This window comes from Bufo bufo, chromosome 2, assembly GCF_905171765.1.
Source record: "Bufo bufo chromosome 2, aBufBuf1.1, whole genome shotgun sequence".
Lineage (NCBI taxonomy): Eukaryota > Metazoa > Chordata > Amphibia > Anura > Bufonidae > Bufo > Bufo bufo.
Genome location: NC_053390.1, coordinates 362,979,072 through 363,002,982, shown reverse-complemented (window position 1 = coordinate 363,002,982; position 23,911 = coordinate 362,979,072). Strand labels below are relative to the sequence as shown.

General features: G+C 47.2%; 1 long non-coding RNA gene across 1 annotated transcript; it reads left to right on the top strand.

Annotated features, from left to right (window-relative positions):
* Positions 1 to 1,376: 1,376 nt before the first annotated feature.
* Positions 1,377 to 21,117, top strand: LOC120991532. Its single transcript, XR_005776710.1, has 3 exons — positions 1,377 to 1,511; positions 13,242 to 13,246; positions 21,107 to 21,117. It is a non-coding gene; the product is annotated as an uncharacterized LOC120991532 (long non-coding RNA).
* The last annotated feature ends 2,794 nt before the right edge of the window (positions 21,118 to 23,911 follow it).

Below are 23,911 nucleotides of genomic sequence, written 5' to 3'. Positions count from 1 at the left end.
GACAGGGTAAGGATTGATAGCTCTTTCTCGATTCTGTGGTTGGTGGTGCATGGCCGTTCTGAGTTGGTGGAGCGATTTATCTGGTTAATTCCGATAACCAACATGACTCCTCCATGCCAATTAGATACGTGACCCCCGGCGGTGAGGATTGTGATGACCAGACTCTTATGGGAGAGTGCCTGCTGCTTAGCTGACCTTCGAAAAAATTATTGTTGAGGGCCTGCAGGTGAGTTGACCAGTGAAAAGATTATGGACGAGGGCCTGCTGCCGCTTTGTTGACTCTAGATAACTTCTGCCTGATCGCACGTCCCCGTGACATCGATGATCCATTTGGATGTCTGCCCTATCAACTTTCGATGTTCTTTTATGCGCCTAACATGGTGACCATGGGTAACGGGGAATCAGTTTTTGATTCCGAAGAGGGAGCCAGAAAAATGGCTACCACATCCAAGGAACGAAAGTGGGGTGAGGGTGCAAATTACCCACTCCCGACTCGGGGAGGTAGTGATGATAAATAACAATACAGGACTCTTAAGAGGCCCTGTTATTGAAATGAGTAATAAAAAATTACAGGGAATGTCATTGGTATGTAGGATGAGGAAACGTTATACAGGAGAGGCAGGCACCACAGGTAATGTCACTGTTCGCAGCATCTACGCAAAAAGTCCACTGTATGTTACAGATATGCGAGGGCCTGCAGGTGAGCTGACCAACGAAAAAATTATGGGCGAGGGCCTGCTGCCACTTTGTTGACTCTAGATAACTTCTGCCTGATCGCACGTCCCCGTGACGTCAACAATCCATTTGGATGTCAACCCTATAAAATGTGGAGCAATTTTTTTACAAGGACCTTCTGGTATAGCACTGTTTTGCTTATCCTCTCCACCAGAGGAATTGGAGATGATAAGCCTTTTTTGAAGCGGGGGTCGAAAAGGGTGAGCAACCAGTAATCCATGTTGTCTAAAATGCGGATACCGCGCGGGTCGTGGGAAAGGCAGCCTAACATGAAGTCAGCCATGTGTGCCAGAGTACCAACAGGCAAGACTTCGCTGTCGTCATTGTAACGGGGTCCTTATAATCCAAATGAGTAGCTCCGTACTGTCCCAAGATCATGCCATTCGGACATCCAGAACCATGCGATCCTAATGTTCTGTTTTCCTCATAGAAGACACCACACACCTCTGGTTCATGTGAACTCAGAACATAAACTGATTTATTGAGGTAAAATAACAGTTTTCATATCCCCCTCCCCAAGATGTGAGGGATAACAACAGTTTCGAATCCCCTCTCTCTCATGGCAGGTCACATGACATTATCACATTCCATTGCCCTTATAAGGCTTTACATGTAAACAACCTTAAGTACAGCTGTTAATCTGTTGTTGCCGGGCAGAGTCTCCGCAGGGGATGGTGTACACAGTTACAGCCCTCATTCTGCATAGGGGAAGAGATGATAGGATTGCTGCACAGTTTATGACACACAACCATGGCACTTGCTCTCCTGATGTACCAGTCATCAGGAGGTGAGCTGAGCCTGTAAAAGATTGTAGGTGAGGGCCTGCTGGAGAGCTGACCATTTAAAAAATTGTGTGGACGAGGGCCTGCTGCCAAGCTGACCATGTAAAAAATTTTGTGGATGAGGGCCTGCTGCTGAGCTGAGCATTTAAAAAAACCTTTGTGAATAAGGGCCTGCTGCCGAGCTGACAATGTAAAAAAATTGTGGATGAGGGATTGCTACCGAGCTTACCATTTTAAAAATTGTGTGGACGAGGGCCACAGCTCAGTCTGGTCCCTTATCCCCTGCTACAGCTCTGCGGTGGTGTGCTGTTTGTCACCTAAGCAAATAAGTTTCAGCTTGGCCTGTTGCCGCTTCCTCACTGCAGTGCTACACTGCTTCCAGCTACTGACCGATGGCTGTCTGGTGCTGCAAGATGATAATTCAGAGGTGGAAGTGGAGGAGGAGGCGGAGGAGAAGAAGGGGGGTTGCAGCCAGTAACGAAGGTGGCGGCGGAAACCCTGATGAAAGTAGGGCCCGAAATTCTTGGCATCGGTATCACCAGTGCCATCCCAGGGTACGACTCGCTCCCGACCTCCACAACGTTCACCTAGTGTGCCGTCAAGGAAATGTAGCGTCACTGGCCAAAAGCACTTGTAATGTCGCTACCACCACCGCCTAATAAAAATTTTTACTGAATGAATGTCATTGATATTTAGGATGCGCACACGTTATACAGGAGGTATAGCGCAAGTAATGTCGCTGCCACCACCGCCTATTGAAAAATTACACTGAATGAATGTCACTGATCTTTAGGATGTGCACATGTTATACAGGAGATTTGGTGCTGGTAATGTCGCTGTCACCATCGGTTAATAAAAAATTGCACTGAATGAATGTCGCTGATATTTTAGATGCGCTAACGTTATACTGAAGATGTAGCGCAGGTAATGTCGCTGCCACCAGCAGCAAAAAAATTTGACTGAATGTCACTGATATTTTGGATACGCAAACGTTATACAGGAGATGTAGTGCAGCTAATGTTACTGTCCGCAGCGGACACCGTCTACGGAAAAAGGACACTGGATGTCAGATATTTTAGGGATGCGCACACTTTAAACAGGAGATGTGGCGCTGATAATTTAACTGTCCGCAACAGACATCGTCTATTGAAAAATAAAATTTATTGTCACCAAAACAATTTTGAAATGCACACGTTACACAGCAGTTGTGTGCCTGGTCAGGTCACTGTCAGAAGCGGACACCGTTTATTTAAATATTAAATTCTTTGTCACTGAAACTATTTTGAAGCGCACACGTTACACAGCAGATGTGGGCCTGGTCAGGTCACTGTCAGAATAGGACACAGTCTATTGAAAAATAAAATTTTATGTCAGAGAAAATTTTTAGAAGTGCACACAGCAGATGAGGGCCTGGTCAGGTCACTGTCAGAAGCGGACACCGTCTACGGAAAAAGTGCACTGTATGCCACTGACATTTTTGGGATGCGCACACTTTACACAGGAGATGTGGCGCGGATAATTTAAATGTCCGCAGAAGACACCGCCTACGGAAAAAGTGCTCTGGATGTCACAGATATTTTAGGGATGCACACACTTTAAACAGGAGATGTGGCACATATAATTTAACTGTCCACAGTGGACACCGTCTACAGAAAAACTGCACTGGATGTCACTGATATTTTAGGGATGCGCACACTTTAAATTGGAGATGTGGCGCGGATAATTTAAATGTCCGCAGCAGACGCAAGCTCTCTGACAGTTTAATTAAATATCAAGATATCTGAAAATTAGAGAAACAAATGATATAGTGAGACTTCTCAGTGCTCTGTTTGGATAGTATCATAATTTTCCGCAGTTTGGTTTATATTGTGAGAACTGCTAAAATAGTAAGTTGCATATTTACATTACCTCAAATGTCTACAGCAGGCATCCTCAAACTGCGGCCCTCCAGCTGTTGCAAAACTACAACTCCCAGCATGCCCGAACAGCCTACAGGTACCAGCCTACAGCAGGGCATTGTGGGAGTTGTCGTTTTACAACAGCTGGAGGGCCGCAGTTTGAGGGTGACTGGTCTACAGATACTTACAAATTAGTACCACAATTTTAGAGCTATTTAAATTTAATTTAAAATTATTTCGTTTTACAATGCTTTATAGATATCGATCATTCAAAAATTGTATACCAAATCGTTTAGCTTTATAAATACAGACTATAGTTGCATGTGTTTGCTGTAGATAATATACTTAAACATTTGGAAATTTTGATAGTTCATTTGGTTCTACAAATACTTATTATAACAGATATTTTCTTATTCAAGTCACTAGAATGCATTGAAACTTTCAGAAAATTTTGACACATTCAGATGTTGTGTCAAACATGACCATAAACTGTCCTGAGAGACCTGCACTTGTCACCAGGAAATGTTTAAACTTATCATAAAAGTAAATTGCATTTACACTTAAAAGGTGTCTTACAAAGCAACTCAAAAGGAAAATTAATACATATTAATAAGCCCTGCAGTCAGTTGAAGTGATAATGTGTTACTACAAATATTGTGATCTTTTTAAACAGTAATTTTATGGCACTGCTAAAGAGCAGTTTGACAGTCTCATTCTCACTGTAGTGTAAAAAGAAGTTTAATGTTAAAAAGAACAGAACAATGTCAAGCACCAATCAAACTTTTCCTTAGAACTTTTTATAGTTTCTTGAATTTTTTTCAGGAATTTTCCAAGGGAAAAAAGAAAAGACAGTACAAATAAAAAGAAATACATTACATAATAGAACAAAAGAGAAGGCTACTTTAATACCTAACCATGTATTATGGATCAAATACAATGGAACATATGGTCAAACTTAAGTTACACCTCTAAATTCCTGAACTTACTACTACACATATAAAAAATTTGTAAAAATAAATAAATAAATACGCCTGTTAAGCTCTATTCACATTAATGTCACAGATTCTGTTGACAACAAAGCAATGATAGCTTTGTCATATTGGATATTGGTAAATTCTGCTGGACCCACTGACTCTAATTGGGTCTATCAAAGCTGATGTTTTCACTATTTTTGCCATTATTAGAACCAAAAAGACAAATGTCAACTTTGAAGGACCCTAGTCAATCTATAAGCTACTAGTTAACCATAGAATGCACTACTACAGTCATGCAAATTATCAATAGTGTCAAATTATTCATAAAGCTTATCTCCAGTGAAAAATATAAACTTGTAACTAGTCATCTCATCATCTTAAAAAGTACTTTTGTGAAGCTTGTCCCCTCATTTGTTTCTGCTATAGATCTCCACTTTTTATTAAAGTTGTTATTGTCTGCCATTGTACAGACAGGTGGAGCTGTACCCTAATCCAGGGAATAGCTAAAAAAAAAAGCAAAACAAATAAATAAATAACTGGCATACAAGATTTACAGTGCATTTATTAAGTGCTTTAGACACTTTTAGACGTCTTTTCAACTCCATCAAAAACGGAGCATGGATTTGTGAAAATGAAGGATATCCTCATGGGAAAGTACAGTCGTGGCCAAAAGTTTTGAGAATTACATAAATATTGGAAATTGGAAAAGTTGCTGCTTAAGTTTTTATAATAGCAATTTGCATATTCTCCAGAATGTTATGAAGAGTGATCAGATGAATTGCATAGTCCTTCTTTGCCATGAAAATTAACTTACTCCCCAAAAAAACTTTCCTCTGCATTTCATTGCTGTCATTAAAGGACCTGCTGAGATCATTTCAGTAATCGTCTTGTTAACTTAGGTGAGAATGTTGACGAGCACAAGGCTGGAGATCATTATGTCAGGCTGATTGGGTTAAAATGGCAGACTTGACATGTTAAAAGGATTGTGATGCTTGAAATCATTGTTCTTCCATTGTTAACCATGGTGACCTGCAAAGAAATGCGTGCAGCCATCATTGCGTTGCATAAAAATGGCTTCACAGACAAGGATATTGTGGCTACTAAGATTTCACCTCAATCAACAATTTATAGGATCATCAAGAACTTCAAGGAAAGAGGTTCAATTCTTGTTAAGAAGACTTCAGGGCGTCCAAGAAAGTTTAGCAAGCGCCAGGATCGTCTCCTAAAGAGGATTCAGCTGCGGGATCGGAGTGCCACCAGTGCAGAGCTTGCTCAGGAATGGCAGCAGGCAGGTGTGAGCGCATCTGCACGCACAGTGAGGCGAAGATTTTTGGAAGATGGCCTGGTTTCAAGAAGGGCAGCAAAGAAGCCACTTCTCTCCAAAAAAAACATCAGGGACAGATTGATCTTCTGCAGAAAGTATGATGAATCGACTGCTGAGGACTGGGGCAAAGTCATATTCTACGATGAAGCCTCTTTCCGATTGTTTGGGGCATCTGGAAAAAGGCTTGTCTGGAGAAGAAAAGGTGAGCGCTACCATCAGTCCTGTGTCATGCCAACAGTAAAGCATCCTGAGACCATTCATGTGTGGGGTTGCTTCTCATCCAAGCGAGTGGGCTCACTCACAATTTTGCCCAAATACACAGCCATGAATAAAGAATGGTACCAAAACACCCTCCAACAGCAACTTCTTCCAACAATCCAACAACAGTTCGGTGAAGAACAATGCATTTTTCAGCACGATGGAGCACCGTGCCATAAGGCAAAAGTGATAACTAAGTGGCTCGGGGACCAAAACGTTGACATTTTGGGTCCATGGCTTGGAAACTCCCCAGATCTTAATCCCATTGAGAACTTGTGGTCAATCCTCAAGAGGCGGGTGGACAAACAAAAACCCACTAATTCTGACAAACTCCAAGAAGTGATTATGAAAGAATGGGTTGCTATCAGTCAGGAATTGGCCCAGAAGTTGATTGAGAGCATGCCCAGTCGAATTGCAGAGGTCCTGAAAAAGAAAGGCCAACACTGCAAATACTGACTCTTTGCATAAATGTCATGTAATTGTCGATAAAAGCCTTTGAAACGTATGAAGTGCGTGTAATTATATTTCACTACATCACAGAAACAACTGAAACAAAGATCTAAAAGCAGTTTAGCAGCAAACTTTGTGAAAACTAATATTTGTGTCATTCTCAAAACTTTTGGCCACGACTGTACACTTTGGAAATCAAAGTGCTGTCCACTTTGTATGCGGTTGTCTGGTATATATGGTGATATTTCTAGGCTACACTCTTTAATTTGTACTCTTCAGACTGAGGTTAAAAGTCTTTTCAGCTAGTGACTAATGTGAAGCAGCGTGATAAACAGTGTTGCGAGAATCGAAGTCAAACAAATTGACTTTGATCCGAGTTTCAGAGAAAATTAGAATTGTGCTACATGGTAACTAATCAATTTTCCCTGAAATAGTGGTAAAAACTAAAAAATACATACTAACTTCATCCATTCGTGCGCAAAGAGGCCGTCACAGCCATCTCGATTGAAGATATAGAGTGAAATCTCACATGGGATGACGTATATGGCCACACCCTCCCATCGTGATGATCATGTCACCGCACAAGATTTCAGATCAGCGATGAATGCGGCATATGAGGGGTTCAATGATGGGAGGTGGCACAGTCCCCTTTCTCCGTCATTGCGCCTGCTACATACAAAGAACTTTGGGACGAAGCAATTCGTCACAAATTGAATTTCCTTGTAAAATTGGGCGAAGCAGCCGAATCAAATTTTTTCTAACTTTGTTCATCTCTGACGGTAAATAACCAACTCTCCCTCAAAGACTTCAGAAGAGTGTGGCAGAGGGGGAGTGCGAGTTGTGCTAATTTTGCGCTATCCTTATATAATTCCTATAGTTCACTTTCTGAACTGGAAGGTGATGTAGGTGCTAATGCAAACAGGGCTTTTCATGTGCAGGATGATGTTGCATCTAAGGGAGAGGCTGTGTTGCATGAAGTACAGAGAGATACAAACCAGCCAGGTACAGTGGATGGAATAACCCAGAATAGAAGGCATCTTCTTGTTGGTGATTCAACCATTAGAGATATTGATTTAGGACAGAATGGAGATGTGCTGAAAGAGATGAGATGTTTTCCAGGTGCCACAGTGAATAGAGATAAGAAGTGTATTGCAAAAATAGCCAAGGCAGCAAGTAAGAATTGTGACGTTAATCTGGTGGTGCATCTAGGTACCAATGATCTGTCCCTAAATGATTTACTTTCCACAAAGAAAAGTCCATAATTTAAGCAAAGAGCTTGCTAACATAACTGGTTCAGGGACTTTTTCAGAGGTTTGCCAGCCTGTAATCAGAAACACAAGGCAGTTTGTATCTCAGAGTTTAATGGGTAGTTAGTAGAGTTTAGAGGACACCTGTATGTTCGGGTTCGGCAGGTTCGGCCGAACTTGAAAAAAAAGTTTGGGTTCGGGACCCGAACTTGACCCCGAACCCCATTGAAGTCAATGGGGATCCGAACTTTTGGGCACTAAAATGGCTCTATAATAGTCCTGGAAAGGGCAAGAGGGCAGCAAAAGGCATCAAAATGTGCTTAAGAGCATGGCAACTGTTCTGCAAACAAATGTGGATAGGGAAATGACTTAAAATAACAAAATACAGAAAAATTTAAAATAACAATCTGGATCTAGGAGTAGGAGGTTGAGGAGGCGGTGGATGGGTGGATGTGGCGGTGTAGGTTGACGTGGCGGTGTAGGTGGAAGCGACGGTGAAGAAGGAATAGGTAGCCAACACTGATTTGTGTTATTTTTATTTTTCTCTGCCCTGCTAAACACACGTTCACACTATACACTGGCTGCAGGGCAGGTCAGCACCTCCAAGGCTGACAAAGCTTTTCAACATTTGGGCCATGCTAACCCTGACTTCTCAGGTGCTGGCGGTGGCCCAGCTGCGTTGGCGACCTCTTCCTCTTCCTCTGCCTTCGCCTTGTGCTTCCACTGTGCCCCCGCTGTCAGGTGGGAATGCTATCATCAGCGTGCGCTTGTAGTCGCGCATCTTCCGATCAGTAACAGATGTTTTCACTAAATTTAGTTCCCTGTCAGCAATGCAGAGCAGGGGTTCATTCACGGCAAAAGGGGGTACATGTCACCCAGCAATACAACAGAGGATTTGGAGAGATTTAGGCCTTTGTCATCCAGGCACAGCAGGGGTTCATTCACGGCAAAAAGGGGTTCATGTCACCCAGCAATACAACAGAGGATTTTGAGAGATTTAGGCCCCTGTCAGCAATGCAGAGCAGGGGTTCATTCACGGCAAAAGGGAATACATGTCACCCAGCAATAGAACAGAGGATTTTGAGAGATTTAGGCCCCTGTCAGCAATGCAGAGCAGGGGTTCATTCACGGCAGAAGGGGGTACATGTCACCCAGCAATAGAACTGAGGATTTTGAGAGATTTAGGCCCCTGTCAGCAATGCAGAGCAGGGGTTCATTCACAGCAAAAGGGGGTACATGTCACCCAACAATAGAACAGGAGATTTTGAGAGATTTAGGCCCCTGTCACCCAGGCACAGCAGGGGTTCATTCACGGCAAAAGGGGGTTCATGTCACCCAGCAATAGAACAGAGGATTTTGAGAGATTTAGGCCCCTGTCACCCAGGCACAGCAGGGGTTCATTCACAGCAAAAGGGGGTTCATGTCACCCAGCAATACAACAGAGCATTTTGAGAGATTTAGGCCCCTGTCACCCAGGCACAGCAGGGGTTTGTATACGCCAAAAATGGTAAAATGTAATGACGCCTCCTGCCGTGCTAAATACACGTTCAGAGAGTACACTGGCTGCAGGGCAGGCCAGCACCTCCAATGCATACAGGGCAAGCTCTGGCCATGTGGACAATTTGGAGACCCAGAAGTTGAATGGGGCAGAACCATCAGTCAGTACGTGTAGTCGTGTGCACTGGTACTGTTCCACCATGTTGTTCAAATGCTGCCTCCTGCTAACACGCTCCATATCAGCAGTAGGGGCCGGTTGTTGCGGCGAGGTGACAAAGCTTTTCCACATGTCGGCCATGCTAACCCTGCCTTCTGAGGTGCTGGAGCTGACACAGCTGCGTTGGCGACCTCTTCCTCCTCCCCTGCCTTCGCCTTGTGCTTCCACTTGTCCCCCGGCGTCAGTCGGGAATGCTCTCAGGAGCGCGTTTACCAGCGTGCGCCTGTAGTCGCGCATCTTCCGATCACGCTCAAGTGAGGGAATTAAGGACGGCACATTGTCTTTGTAACGGGGATCCAGCAGGGTGGCCACCCAGTAGTCAGCACAAGTTAAAATGTGGGCAACTCTGCAGTCGTTGCGCAGGCACTGCAGCATGTAGTCGCTCATGTGTGCCAGGCTGCCCAGAGGTAAGGACAATCTGTCCTCTGTGGGAGGCGTATCGTCTGCGTCCTCCGTATCCCCCCAGCCACGCACCAGTGATGGGCCCGAGCTGTGTTGGATGCCTCCCCACTGTGAACATGCTTCATCCCCATCCTCCTCATCCTCCAGTAGTGGGCCCTGGCTGGCCAAATTTGTACCTGGCCTCTGCTGTTGCAAAAATCCTCTTTCTGAGCCACTTCTAAAAGACTGGCCTGAAGGTGTTAGAGATGACCCCTCTTCCTCCTCCTAGTCCTGGGCCACATCCTCTTCCATCATCGCCCTAAGTGTTTTCTCAAGGAGACATAGAAGTGGTATTGTAACGCTGATAACGGCGTCATCGCCACTGGCCATGTTGGTGGAGTACTCGAAACAGCGCAACAGGGCACACAGGTCTCGCATGGAGGCCCAGACATTGGTGGTGAAGTGGTGCTGTTCCGCAGTGCGACTCACCCGTGCGTGCTGCAGCTGAAACTCCACTATGGCCTGCTGCTGCTAGCACAGTCTCTCCAGCATGTGCAAGGTGGAGTTCCACCTGGTGGGCACGTCGCATATGTAGCAGTGGGCGGGAAGGCCGAAGTTACGCTGCAGCGCTGACAGGCGAGCAGCAGCAGGGTGAGAACGCCGAAAGACGGCCCGCACTTTATGCAGCAGCTCAGACATGTCGGGGTAGTTGTGAATGAATTTCTGCACCACCAAATTCAGCACATGCGCCAGGCAAGGGATGTGCGTCAAACCGGCTAGTCCCAGAGCTGCAACGAGATTTCGTGCATTATCGCACACCACCAGGCCGGGCTTGAGGCCCACTGGCAGCAACCACTCGTCGGTCTGTTGTTCTATACCCCGCCACAACTCTTGCGCAGTGTGGGGCCTGTCCCCAAAACACATCAGTTTCAGAACGGCCTGCTGATGTTTACCCCTGGCTGTGCTGAAGTTGGTGGTCAAGGTCTGTCGCTGACCGTATGAGGAGGTGGAAGAAGAGGAGGAGGAAGCCGAGTAGGAAGAGGAGGCAACAGGAGGCAAAGAATGATGCCCTGCGATCCTTGGCGGTGGAAGGACGTGCGCCAAACAGCTCTCCGCCTGGGGCCCAGCCGCCACTACATTTACCTAGTGTGCAGTTAGGGAGATATAGCGTCCCTGGCCGTGCTTACTGGTCCACGTTTCTGTGGTTAGATGGACCTTGCCACAGATGGCGTTGCGCAGTGCACACTTGATTTTATCCGATACTTGGTTGTGCAGGGAGGGCACGGGTCTCCTGGAGAAGTAGTGGCGGCTGGGAACGACATACTGTGGGACAGCAAGCGACATGAGCTGTTTGAAGCTGTCCGTCTCCACCAGCCTGAATGACAACATTTTAAAGGCCAGCAGTTTAGAAATGCTGGCATTCAGGGCCAGGGATCGAGGGTGGCTAGGTAGGAATTTACGCTTTCTCTCAAAGGTTTGTGAGATGGAGAGCTGCACGCTTCCGTGTGACATGGTGGAGATGCTTGGTGACGGAGGTGGTGTTTTTGGTGGCACATCCTCTGTTTGCTGGGCGGCAGGTGCCAACGTTCCTCCAGAGGCGGAGGAAGAGGCCGAGGCAGCAGCAGAAGAGGGAGCAGGAGGGGCCTGAGCCCTTTCTTGGTTTTGAAGGTGCTTACTCCACTGCAGCCGATGTCTCGCATGTAGATGCCTGGTCATGCAGGTTGTGCTAAGGTTCAGAACGTTAATGCCTCGCTTCAGGCCCTGATGGCACAGCGTGCAAACCACTCAGGTTTTGTCGTCAGCACATTGTGTGAAGAAGTGCCATGCCAGGGAACTCCTTGAAGCTGCCTTTGGTGTGCTTGGTCCCTGGTGATGGTGGCGAGTAGCAGGCAAATTGTTTTGGTGACGGCTGCTCTGCTTTTGCGCCCTGCTCCCGCTTTTGCTACGCTGTTGGTTCGGTCTCACCACTGCCTCTTCCTCCGAACTCTGAAAGTCAGTGGCACGACCTTCATTCCATGTGGGGTCTAGGACCTCATCGTCCCCTGCATCGTCTTTCACCCAGTCTTCCTCCCTGACCTCCTTTTCAGTCTGCACACTTCAGAAAGACGCAGCAGTTGGCACCTGTGTTTTGTCATCATCAGAGACGTGCTGAGGTGGTATTCCCATGTCCTCATCAGGAAACATAAGTGGTTGTGCGTCAGTGCATTCTATGTCTTCCACCCCTGGGGAAGGGCTAGGTGGATGCCCTTGGGAAACCCTGCCAGCAGAGTCTTCAAACAGCATAAGAGACTGCTGCATGACTTGAGGCTCAGACAGGTTCCCCGATATGCACGGGGGTGATGTGACAGACAGACTGATGGGCATGGGTTTTCATGCGTCACCTGTGCGTTTTCTGCAGAAGACTGGGTGGGAGATAATGTGAATGTGCTGGATCCACTGTCGGCCACCCAATTGACTAGCGCCTGTACTTGCTCAGGCCTTACCATCCTTAGAACGGCATTAGGCCCGACCAAATATCGCTGTAGATTCTGGCGGCCACTGGGACCTGAGGTAGTAGGTTCAGTAGGACGTGTAGCTGTGGCAGAACGGCCACGTCCTCTCCCTGCACCAGAGGCTCCACCAACACCACCACCATGACCGCGTCCCTTATTAGATGTTTGCCTCATAGTTAGCGTTTACAAAGCAAAGTAAAAAGTGGTGAGGAGCAATTGGACCTGATGAAATACCGGCTTTAATTCTTATTATACATTGGACTGAGAAAGCGCTTTCCAAAGGACAACTCTATTGCGGTCTCCAGGAGCAACTAAACTGCGGGTTTCTTTGGACACACTACAGTGATTGACGGGTGAGATCCTTACCACCAGTACTGATCCAGATAGGTGGAATACCCATTCTAATCAGAGAAACCTGACGCAGCTTTGCAGCGTGATACAGCGAGCACTCCCGCTCACAGTCGGGTGGACACAGCATTGCTAGTAGACAAACTTAGCAGTCTTTGATTGCGCTACCTAAAGGCAAGTTCACCCTGAACCTATACCACGTGGGACGCCACGGTGGGAGCAGGACTGTACGTGAGTAAATTAATCTGGTGCCGCTGCACATGAATCGGCGCATCATTGTGGATACATTTGTATTGCTGCTTAATCACCTTGCCGCGTTCGCCGCGGTTGACTCTGTTGAAATTGATTATATCCCTGGGAAATTGCGCGGACCAAGCCGATTTCCAGGTCTTCTGTTTTCTAGGAACACAATCATCAGTGGGATGCAACAACTTATTTATTATTGCTGATTCTCCAGAGACATTTTATATTCACCAAATATTTGTACACTTTATATATATTTTTATATATTTAATATATTTATCTTACAGGGATATCACTATATGCACTATATGTTAATGTTTTATATTATGCACTATCACTACCATTATTGATACTCACTTTTTTCATTCATTGTCTGGAGACACATTTGCTGCTAGCCACTGTTTTAGATAACAGAAATCTACTAGTTCCTTTTATCCAATTTGTCCTACCCATAGATGCTGGACCGGACCTCCGGTTTTCTATTAGCTATAACAGTGGATGATTATATGTCATTTTAGTATATTTTATGTGAGTTTTAACCATTTCAAATTGGGGACACAGCTTTGGTTAGGTTTCAAAATTTATTGCGTATGGCACGATCCATCCGCTCTTATACTGTCATAATAAATAAATTGATACATTATTACTATATTGCTTAAGTCGCTTTGCCTACCTTGTAAACTGGATATATGAGTGCCCATTCTATTTTCATTAAAAAGTGGTTAAGTCTGTTAAAAAAAATGAACCACCAATAAAAACCCTGATGTAGGGTATTGCACTCAAATTTTTTTTTTAAAACTCTATATGACAGCGGTATTTGTGGCCTAAATGTGACACTCACTTATTCACGCCTTATCCCAGATGTGCAGTATATCAGAGGCTTTTTTCACCCCAGTAACCAAAAAGGCGTATTTCTGGCCTAAATGTGACAATCACTTATGCACGTGTAATCACAGATGTGCAGTATAGGTTTTTTCACCCTAACCAAAAAGCTGTATTTCTGTCCTAAATGTGACAGTGACTTATGCACGTGTAATCACAAATGTGCAGTATATCAGAGGGTTTTTTAACCCCAGTAAGAAAAAAGCTGTATTTCTGGCCTTAATGTGACAATAACTTATGCACGTGTAATCACAGTTGTGGTCTGGGCTGAGGTGTACATGAGCGTGGAGTAGGGATGGACGCCTACCAGCCCTCCATGATCTATCTGGCTGAACTGTGCCCGGAGCCAGTGCGGGGTAGGCCTGAATAAGTGGGCCACCCAGGAGAGTGAAATGAAGGAAAGAAGGGTCGGGAGGGTGGGGCACAAAGCGACCGTCCCCAAGGTGAGGCCGCTTGGGATTATATAGAGGGCAGCCCCACCCACAAATCCAGGCTGTAACCAGCCTTACCACTTGTGGTCTGGGCTGAGGTGTACATGAGCGTGGAGTAGGGAGTGACGCCTACCAGCCCTCCATGATCTATCTGGCTGAACTGTGCCCGGAGCCAGTGCGGGGTAGGCCTGAATAAGTGGGCAAAAAGACTACCAACACTGTTAGGAGGGAAATATTTATTTGAACCGAACGACACAGGAGTCAACAAGGGCCTGAGCGATTCAGGCAGGAGCTGGGCTGTTAAATGACCTGAGCGATTCAGGAATGCACCAGATAGTTAGTAAAGTGACGGTCCAGGATGACAGAGGAAGAGCGTGCCCGGGGCGATCCAGGATGAGAGAGACAACGTTGGCCTGGGCGATCCAGGACGACCGAGGCAGGGCGAGCCTGGAAGATCCTGGATGACAGAGGCAGGGCGAGCCTGGGCGATCCAGGATGATAGAGACCGAGCGAGCCTGGGCAAACCAGGATGACGGGAACAGAGCGAGCCTGGGCGATCCAGGAAGACAGAGGCAGAGCGAGCCTGGGAGAACCAGGATGACAGAAGCAGAGTGACCCTGGGCGATGCAGAATGATAGAGACAGAACGAGCCTGGGCGATCCAGGATGACAGAGACAGAGCGAGCCTGGGCGATCCAGGATGACAGAAGCAGAGCGAGCCTGGGCGATCCAGGATGACAGAAGCAGAGCGAGCCTGGGCGATCCAGGATGACAGAAGCAGAGCGAGCCTGGGCGATCCAGCATAACAGAAGCAGAGCGAGCCTGGGCGATCCTGGATGACAGAGGTAGAGCGAGCCTGGGCGAACCAGGATGATAGAGACAGAGCGAGCCTGGACAAGCCAGGATGACCGAAACAGAGCGAGCCTGGGCGATCCGGGAAGACAGAGGCAGAGCGGGCCTGGGCAATCCAGAACGACCGAGGCAGGGCGAGCCTGGGCGATCCTGGATGACAGGAACAGAGGGAGCCTGGGCAATCCAGGGTGACAGGAACAGAGCGAGCCTGGGCGATCCAGGATGACAGAGGCAGAGTGAGCCTGGGCGATCCAGTATGATAGAGACAGAGCGAGCCTGGGCGATCCAGTATGATAGAGACAGAGCGAGCCTGGGCGATCCAGAAAGACAGAGACAGAGCGAGCCTGGGTGATCCAGGATGACAGAAGCAGAGCGAGCCTGGGCGATCCAGGATGACAGAAGCAGAGCGAGCCTGGGTGATCCAGGATGACAGAGGCAGAGCGAGCCTGGGCGATCCAGGATGACAGAGCGAGCCTGGGCAATCCAGGATGACAGAGGCAGCGTGTGCCTGGGAGATCCAGGGAGACATCAGATGATGTGAGAGTGCGACAAGAAGCAGGGAAGACAGACAAAGACGTATGCGTGATACCTGAGAATTCCGGAAGCTGTTGAGCAGCTACTTGGCTGATCGGGAGGACTGGATATCAGACAGTACTGCAGCCCTGTTTGTTTTAAGAAATATTTGCCCAAAATGGCACATTAGGAAACCGGAAGATAGCACGGCAACAAACCTCACTACCAAGACAACATTCATGGAGTCAGCTACACTAGAGGGGATAACTTGTGTTACATCTAGTAGCAGCAATGGAAAGTGCAGTTTCTGGCACCAGTCGAGGAGGCATAGCTGGAATGTACTGCCAAATAAATGAAATACATGACAATACATGCAATTATAACTAATTACAGTTGTAGATACCCCCAGGTCAGGCGTACTGAAAAAGCACTTGTACCAATTAAATTTTATTTTATTTTTTTATTATTTTATTTTTTATTTTATTTTATTTTTTTATAAAATAAAAAACGCTTTAGGAGAGCCGAGAAGAGCAGGAAGAAGAGGGAACGGAGGACCGTGGACGGGGAGCAAGGAAGGATGAGAGTGGCGAAGAAATGAACGAGAGGGAGGACCCGACCCGAAGATGCGGATTGCCGGGAAAAGAGGGCCGGAATGTGCCGAGGACGGGGTCGGGTGATTTGGTGACTAGAGGAACTAAAAACGAATCTGGTGACAAGCCAAATGGACCTGAGTGAATCGAGTGAGGTCCTGAGTGACTCAGGATGAAGTACCTGACCCTGGGCGATCCTGGACGTGTACGTGCCGTGATAGAAAAGAAGACCCGAGCGACATGGTGGAGACATGGGCCTGAGTGATTCAGGCAGGTGCCAGGCTGTTAAATGTCCTGAGAGATTTCAGGAAAGGCACCGGAAAGGTATGGGGTGGAATTTTTTATTTTTTATTTTATTTTTTTCACCTGACCTGGGAAGGGAAGGACCCGGTTAAGGGAGATCCAGCCCCCCAGCAGTGCCAGCCAAGTGGAAATGCCGCTCTCCAGGTGACTGGAGAGCTCCCTTATGTGCACGGCAGCACCTCCCCCTTAAGCCCAGGCCCAGAGCATGGGATGGGCCGGAGTCCGCCCGGAGCAAAAGCTGTGGACCCAACCCATGCTGTGGGCCCCTCTGGAGCCACTGGTATCCTGCAGCCCAACGTTTGTGAAGCAGAACAAATGCCACAACCTACACAAACGCCACAACCTACACAAAACACATTGCGGTCACTTCTTTAGAGGTAATGATGCGGCCACAGAGCAGTGCTGCCTATGACAGGAAAATCTGCAAGCTGATCCCAGCGGGAGCGGACAGCCCTACCCAAGCGCCGTGGCTGCCAATACCTGAAAAAGCCCTGAACAGAAAAAGAAAAACGCACCGCTGCAATGAGGCTTCTCAGGAGCCGAAAGAGGGAGGAAGCCCCGGCCGAATCCCGCTCGTCATGCCGGACGGACGCAGCCCCTGGCAGCCCCTGGCTGAGGAAGCTGGAGAGCCGTAACTTACCGCGGAAGTGACGTAGGCTGGGAGCGCTGACGACCCGTAAGTGACAGAACCGACTGGAGGAGTAGGCACGAAGCGACTGTCCCCAAGGTGAGGCCGCTTGGGATTATATAGAGGGCAGCCCCACCCACAAATCCAGGCTGTAACCAGCCTTACCACATGTGCAGTATATCAGAGGGTTTTTTCACCCCAGTATGCCAAAGCAAGATTTCTGGCCTTAATGTGACAATCACTTATGCACGTGTAATCACAGATTAGAGATGTCGCGAACATAAAATTTTCCGTTCGCGAACGCGAATTTCCGCAAATGTTCGCAAACGGGCGAACCGCCATAGACTTCAATAGGCAGGCGAATTTTATAACTCACAGGGACTCTTTCTGGCCACAATAGTGATGGAAAAGTTGTTTCAAGGGGACTAACACCTGACGCAGAGTCTGGTTTTAATCCATAAAGGGCATAAATCACCTAACATTCCTAAATTGTTTGGAATAACGTGTTTTAAAACATCCAGTGTGTGTATACGATCAGGTATGATGTTGTATCGATCAGGTAGTGTAAGGGTTACGCCCGCTTCACAGTGACAAACCAAACTCTGACAGACCAAACTCCCCGTTTAACCCACCGCAAACAACCACAAACAGTCCATTTGCACCACCGCAAACTCCCCATTTGCACAAGGTTGGATACCAAGCTAGCCATGTCCCGTTCCTTGTCCTCACTGACGTCATTGAAGGTCTCTTCCTCCACCCAGCCACGTACAACACCAAGGGTCCCCGAAAGGTGACAACAAGCCCCCTGGGATGCCTGCTGTGGTTGGTCTTCCACCTCCTCAAAGCCACCTTCCTCTTCTGACTCCTCTTCTTCAGGCTCCTCTCTCTGCGTTGCCGCAGGTCCAACAATTGACGACGACAAGGCTGCTTCTGGTGGTGATGGTGACCACAACTCTTCCTCTTCATGCTCATCTACGGCCTGATCCAGCACTCATCGCAGGGCACGCTCCAGAAAAAACGCATATGGGATGAGGTCGATGATGTTGCCTTGGGTTTGACTGACCAGGTTTGTCACCTCCGCAAAAGGATGCATGAGCCTACAGCCATTGTGCATGAGCGTTCAGTAACACAGCCAAAAAATACCCAGCTCCGCAGAGGCTGTCCTCTTTTTTAAATTAAAAAAATCTGTTCTTACCAGTTTAATCTCTGTTTTGTCCCCTATCAGGGGCCGGTGAATGGAATAGATTTTAGGAACCCGGAGATGGAAAAAGATGGTTGGTCGGTCCTCTTACTTCCAATTTGGGGCACTGCGCTTGCGCCCTGCAATGTACTGTGCCACCCTATATGAGTGGTGTGTTAAGTAGTACTATTCCTATCAGTTTAATCCCTGTTACGTCCCCTATCAGGGGCCAGTGTATGGAATAGATTTTAGGAACCGGGAGATGGAAAAAGATGGTTGGTCGGTCCTCTTACTTCCAATTTGGGGCACTGCGCGTGCGCCGTGCAATGTACTGTGCCACCCTATATGAGTGGTGTATTAAGTAGTACTATCCCTATCAGTTTAATCCCTGTTACGTCCCCTATCAGGGGCCGGTGTATGGAATAGATTTTAGGAACCGGGAGATGGAAAAAGATGTTGGTCGGTCCTCTTACTTTAAATTTGGGGCACTGCGCGTGCGCCGTGCAATGTACTGTGCCACCCTATATGAGTGGTGTGTTAAGTAGTACTATTCCTATCAGTTTAATCCCTGTTACGTCCCCTATCAGGGGCCGGTGTATGGAATAGATTTTAGGAACCGGGAGATGGAAAAAGATGGTTGGTCGGTCCTCTTACTTCCATTTTGGGGCACGGCGTGCGCGCCGTGCAATGTACTGTGCCACCCTATATGAGTGGTGTGTTAAGTAGTACTATTCTTATCAGTTTAATCCCTGTTACGTCCCCTATCAGGGGACGTGTATCGAATAGATTTTAGACAACCGCAAAAAGTTGTCAATAGTTGACACTCTTAAGACATAAATTTTATTCCTCTATGTGTCAATCTTGGTGTAGTGATGACTGTGCTCGTGCGCACGTTTTGGAGATTGCAGGCGATGGTAGTTTTTCAAAGCCTATGGTCATGCTGAGGTAGTTCAGTGACAGTTAAGTGACCCAGAAAACAATGATTTTGCAGTGTGGGCCCATTGTTGGCCTAGTAGGCTTTAATGATCACCTTAGATGATCACAAAGAAAATTAATGTTTTTTCTATGCAAAATTATCCAGCCGATCGCTTTTGGTCGGTTCACAATGAAGCAACGACCTTATCATCTGGGGTGTGCCAACATTGCCAACACACTCATAGAGGTGATCGCTTCATTGTGATACGCAAGCCCCTTCACCACAACAAGTTAACGATCACGAAGGGGAATTGACACATGTACAGTACAGACCAAAAGTTTGGACACACCTTCTCATTCAAAGAGTTTTCTTTATTTTCATGACTATGAAGGCATCAAAACTATGAATTAACACAGGTGTGAAACAACTGAAAATATGTCATATTCTAGGTTCTTCAAAGTAGCCACCTTTGGTTTGATTACTGCTTTGCACACTCTTGGCATTCTCTTGATGAGCTTCAAGAGGTAGTCCCCTGAAATGGTCTTCCAACAGTCTTGAAGGAGTTCCCAGAGATGCTTAGCACTTGTTGGCCCTTTTGCCTTCACTCTGCGGTCCAGCTCACCCCAAACCATCTCGATTGGGTTCAAGTCCGGTGACTGTGGAAGCCAGGTCATCTGGCGCAGCACCCCATCACTCTCCTTCATGGTCAAATAGCCCTTACTTTCCTTGTTTTCCCAATTTTTCGGCTGACTGACTGACCTTCATTTCTTAAAGTAATGATGGCCACTCGTTTTTCTTTACTTAGCTGCTTTTTTCTTGCCATAATACAAATTCTAACAGTCTATTCAGTAGGACTATCAGCTGTGTATCCACCTGACTTCTCCTCAACGCAACTGATAGTTCCAACCCCATTTAAAAGGCAAGAAATCCCACTTATTAAACCTGACAGGGCACACCTGTGAAGTGAAAACCATTTCAGGGGACTACCTCTTGAAGCTCATCAAGAGAATGCCAAGAGTGTGCAAAGCAGTAATCAAAGCAAAAGGTGGCTACTTTGAAGAACCTAGAATATGACAGAAAAATTAGGCATGTACACATGCCTGAAAAATTAGGTATTGTTGCAGCCGCTGCTTTAGCAGTGGCCGGAAAAATTGATGTTTTCCAGGCAGAAAGTGCACTAAAACATTGCGGCTTGAGCCCTAGTTGGTGGCGGAGAAGTCACGCAAGTCATCCGGCATGCAGAGATTAAATACAGCAGGGTGTGGACCATTTTTAGCCCAAGGCATCTCATCAGGCCTTTTTTAGTCAAATGCATCCCTCACAGTCAGTCCCTTCGGGATCCATGCCTCATTCATCTTAATAAAGGTGAGGTAATCTAGACTTTTTTGACCTAGGCAACTTCTATTCTCAGTGACAATACCTCCTGCTGTGCTGAAGGTCCTTTCTGACAGGACACTTGAAGCGGGGCAGGCCAGAAGTTTTATCGCAAATTGGGATAGCTCAGGCCACAGGTCAAGCCTGCACACCTAGTAGTGAAGGGGCTCATCGCTCCTCAGAGTGTCGATATCTGCAGTTAAGGCCAGGTAGTCTGCTACCTGTTGGTCGAGTCGTTCTCTGAGGGTGGACCCCGAAGGGCTGTGGCGATGCGTAGGACTTAAAAAGCTCTGCATGTCCTCCATCAACAACACGTCTGTAAAGCGTCCTGTCCTTTCCGGCGTGGTAGGAGGAGGATTACTTTTATGTCTTACCGTGTTAGATTCCCGTTGTGCTGTGACATCATCCTTATACGCTGTGTAAAGCATACTTTTTAACTTGTTTTGGAACTGCTGCATCCTTTCCAACTTCTGATAATTCGGTAACATTTCAGCCACTTTCTGCTTATACCGGGGGCCTAGTAGCGTGGCCACCAGTACAGGTCGTTCTCCTTCAGCCTTTTTATACAAGGGTCCCTCAACAGGCATGACAGCATGAAAGACCCTATTTGTACAAGGTTGGATGCCGAGCTACTCATGTCCCGTTCCTCATCCTCACTGATCTCATTGAAGGTCTGTTCTTCCCCCCAACCACGTACAACACCACGGGTACCAGATAGGTGACAACGAGCAGCCTGGGATGCCTGCTGTGGTTGGTCTTCCTCCTCCTCAAAGCCACATTCCTCCTCTGACTCCTCTTCCTCAGACTCTTCTTCCAGCGTTGCCGCAGGTCCAGCAAGCGATGATGATAAGGCTGTTTCTGGTGGTGATGGTGACCACAACTCTTCCTCTTCCTCTTTACGCTCATCTACGGCCTGATCCAGCACTCTTCGCAGGGCACGCTCCAGGAAGAAAATAAATGGGATGATGTCGCTGATGGTGCCTTCGGTACGACTGACTAGGTTTGTCACCTCCTCAAAAGGACGCATGAGCCTACAGGCATTGCGCATGAGCGTCCAGTAACGTGGCAAAAAAATACCCAGCTCTGCAGAGGCTGTCCTAGCACCCCAGTCATACAAATACTCGTTGATGGCTTTTTCTTGTTGGAGCAGGCGGTCGAACATTAGGAGTGTTGAATTCCAACGTGTCGGGCTGTCGCAAATCAAGCGCCTCACTGGCATGTTGTTTCGCCGCTGAATATTGGAAAAGTGCGCCATGGCCGTGTAGGAATGCCTGAAATGGCCACACACCTTCCTGGCCTGCTTGAGAACATCCTGTAAGCCTGGGTACTTATGCACAAAGCGTTGTACGATCAGATTCAACACATGTGCCATGCATGCGCCATGTGTCAACTTGCCCAAATTCAATGCCGTCAGCAGGTTTACTCAATGCGCAGTGTACGTGATATACCTGCCCTCACCGTGCTTTGCAGACCAGGTATCAGTGGTCAGATGGATTCTTGCCCCAACACTGTGTGCCAGACATGCCATGACTTCCATTTCCACAATAGAGTACAGGTTGGGGATTGCCTTTTGTGAAAAAAAAATTCGGCCGTGTACCTTCCACTGCGGTGTCCCAATAGCTACAAATTTTTTGAAGGCCTCAGACTCCACCAGCTTGTATGGTAAAAGCTGGCGGGCTAGGAGTTCCGACAAGCCAGCTGTCAGACGCCGGGCAAGGGGGTGACTCTGTGACATTGGCTTCTTACGCTCAAACATTTCCTTGACAGACACCTGACTGTGGGCAGATGAGCAGGAACTGCTGAAGGTGAGAGGCGGAGTGGCGGGTGGTTGAGAGGGGGCAAGGAGGACAGCAGTGGTTGACGTGGCTGAAGATGCTGGACCAGGAGGAGGATGGTGGCTTTGAGTTTATGTGCTGCTTGTACTCATGTGTTGATCCCATAGGCGTTTGTGATGTGAGATCATGTGCCTTCGCAAAGCAGTTGTACCTAGGTGGGTGTTGGACTTCCCACGACTCAATTTCTTTTGGCACAGGTTGCAAATGGCATTGCTGTTATCAGAGGCAGACACACAAAAAAAATGCCACACTGCTGAGCTTTGCAATGACGGCATTCTGGTGGTGGCAACAGCATGCGTTGATTGGCGTGCTGTCTGGCTGACCCCAGGTGCCGATACATGCTGTCTGACTCTGCCACTAGCTCCTTGCAACGACCTCCCCCTGCTTCCAACTCGTCTCCTCCTCCTCTCTGTCTCCCCATCTGAACTTTCCCCCTGTTCTTCTTCTCTTTGAGCGGGCACCCACGGGACATCCACAGACACATCGTCATCGTCAACCGCTTCACTTGTATCTGACAACTCAGCAAAGGAAGCAGCAGCGGGTACAACATCATCATCATTACACTGTACGTCCATGTGTGTAATGCTGCCTGACTGAGACATATCCCTTTTATCTACATCCTCTGGCAATAATGTAGTGTCCCACTAGGTAGGCGTGGGCACTACACAAGGGTCAATTGGTGTGCGTGTACTCCTACTCACAAGGAACAGAAATGTTATGTTTAACTATGCATTTAATGTATTTTCTAATGTGTTTTTATATGCAATGTTCCCTTGTGTAAATGCTTAGCAGGCCTAGTTAGGGTGTAGTTAGACATCCTAGACGCTAGAGGGAGATAGGGAGCCCCTAGTATAAATGTCCAGGCCCAGACAGGGAGAAGGAGTTCAGAGTCAGGAGTCTGTGGAGACAGAAGTCAGAAGGCACCAGCCAGAGATATGCTGAGGGCCTCCTCCTGACATGCAGCCTAGCCTGCCTGAAGATAAAGAGAGCCTTAGTTAGCTCAGAAATCACCCCAGTAGCAGGACAGAAGCTCCTGGGAGAAACCTACAGTCATTCTCAAGCCAAGTAAGGATATTTCCAGCCAAGATAAGTACATTAATAGGCAGAGGAACTATAAAGCAAAGCAAGGATTTATACGGGAGGAAGATATATATTTTACAAGGATTTAAGCCACCATTTAGGCATCCGGGCCTTGGGATTGAAACCAGACAGGAGTTCTAAAAGAACAGTGTACACTATTTCTGAGGAAAGGTACAACCTGATTCTGAGTGTGTTGTGGATTTACCCTCTGAGTATCTTGCATGATCAATACCTGCCATCTTGTGAAATAAGCCTGCTTGTGAAGCTTGTGATCTAAAGGACTGTATTACTATCTTGATGTACAAAGTTGGACTGTTTAAGTAAAGCAACGTTTGGTTCACTATACCACCTGTGTACCTCACTTATTCCAACTATCAATCGGTGTGCCACCGTTACAGGCACTGGCGTCACGAATCCAAAAGGGACCTTGCCCCAGGCACACAAAATACCTGTAACATCAAGGGCACCTCATCCACCATCAG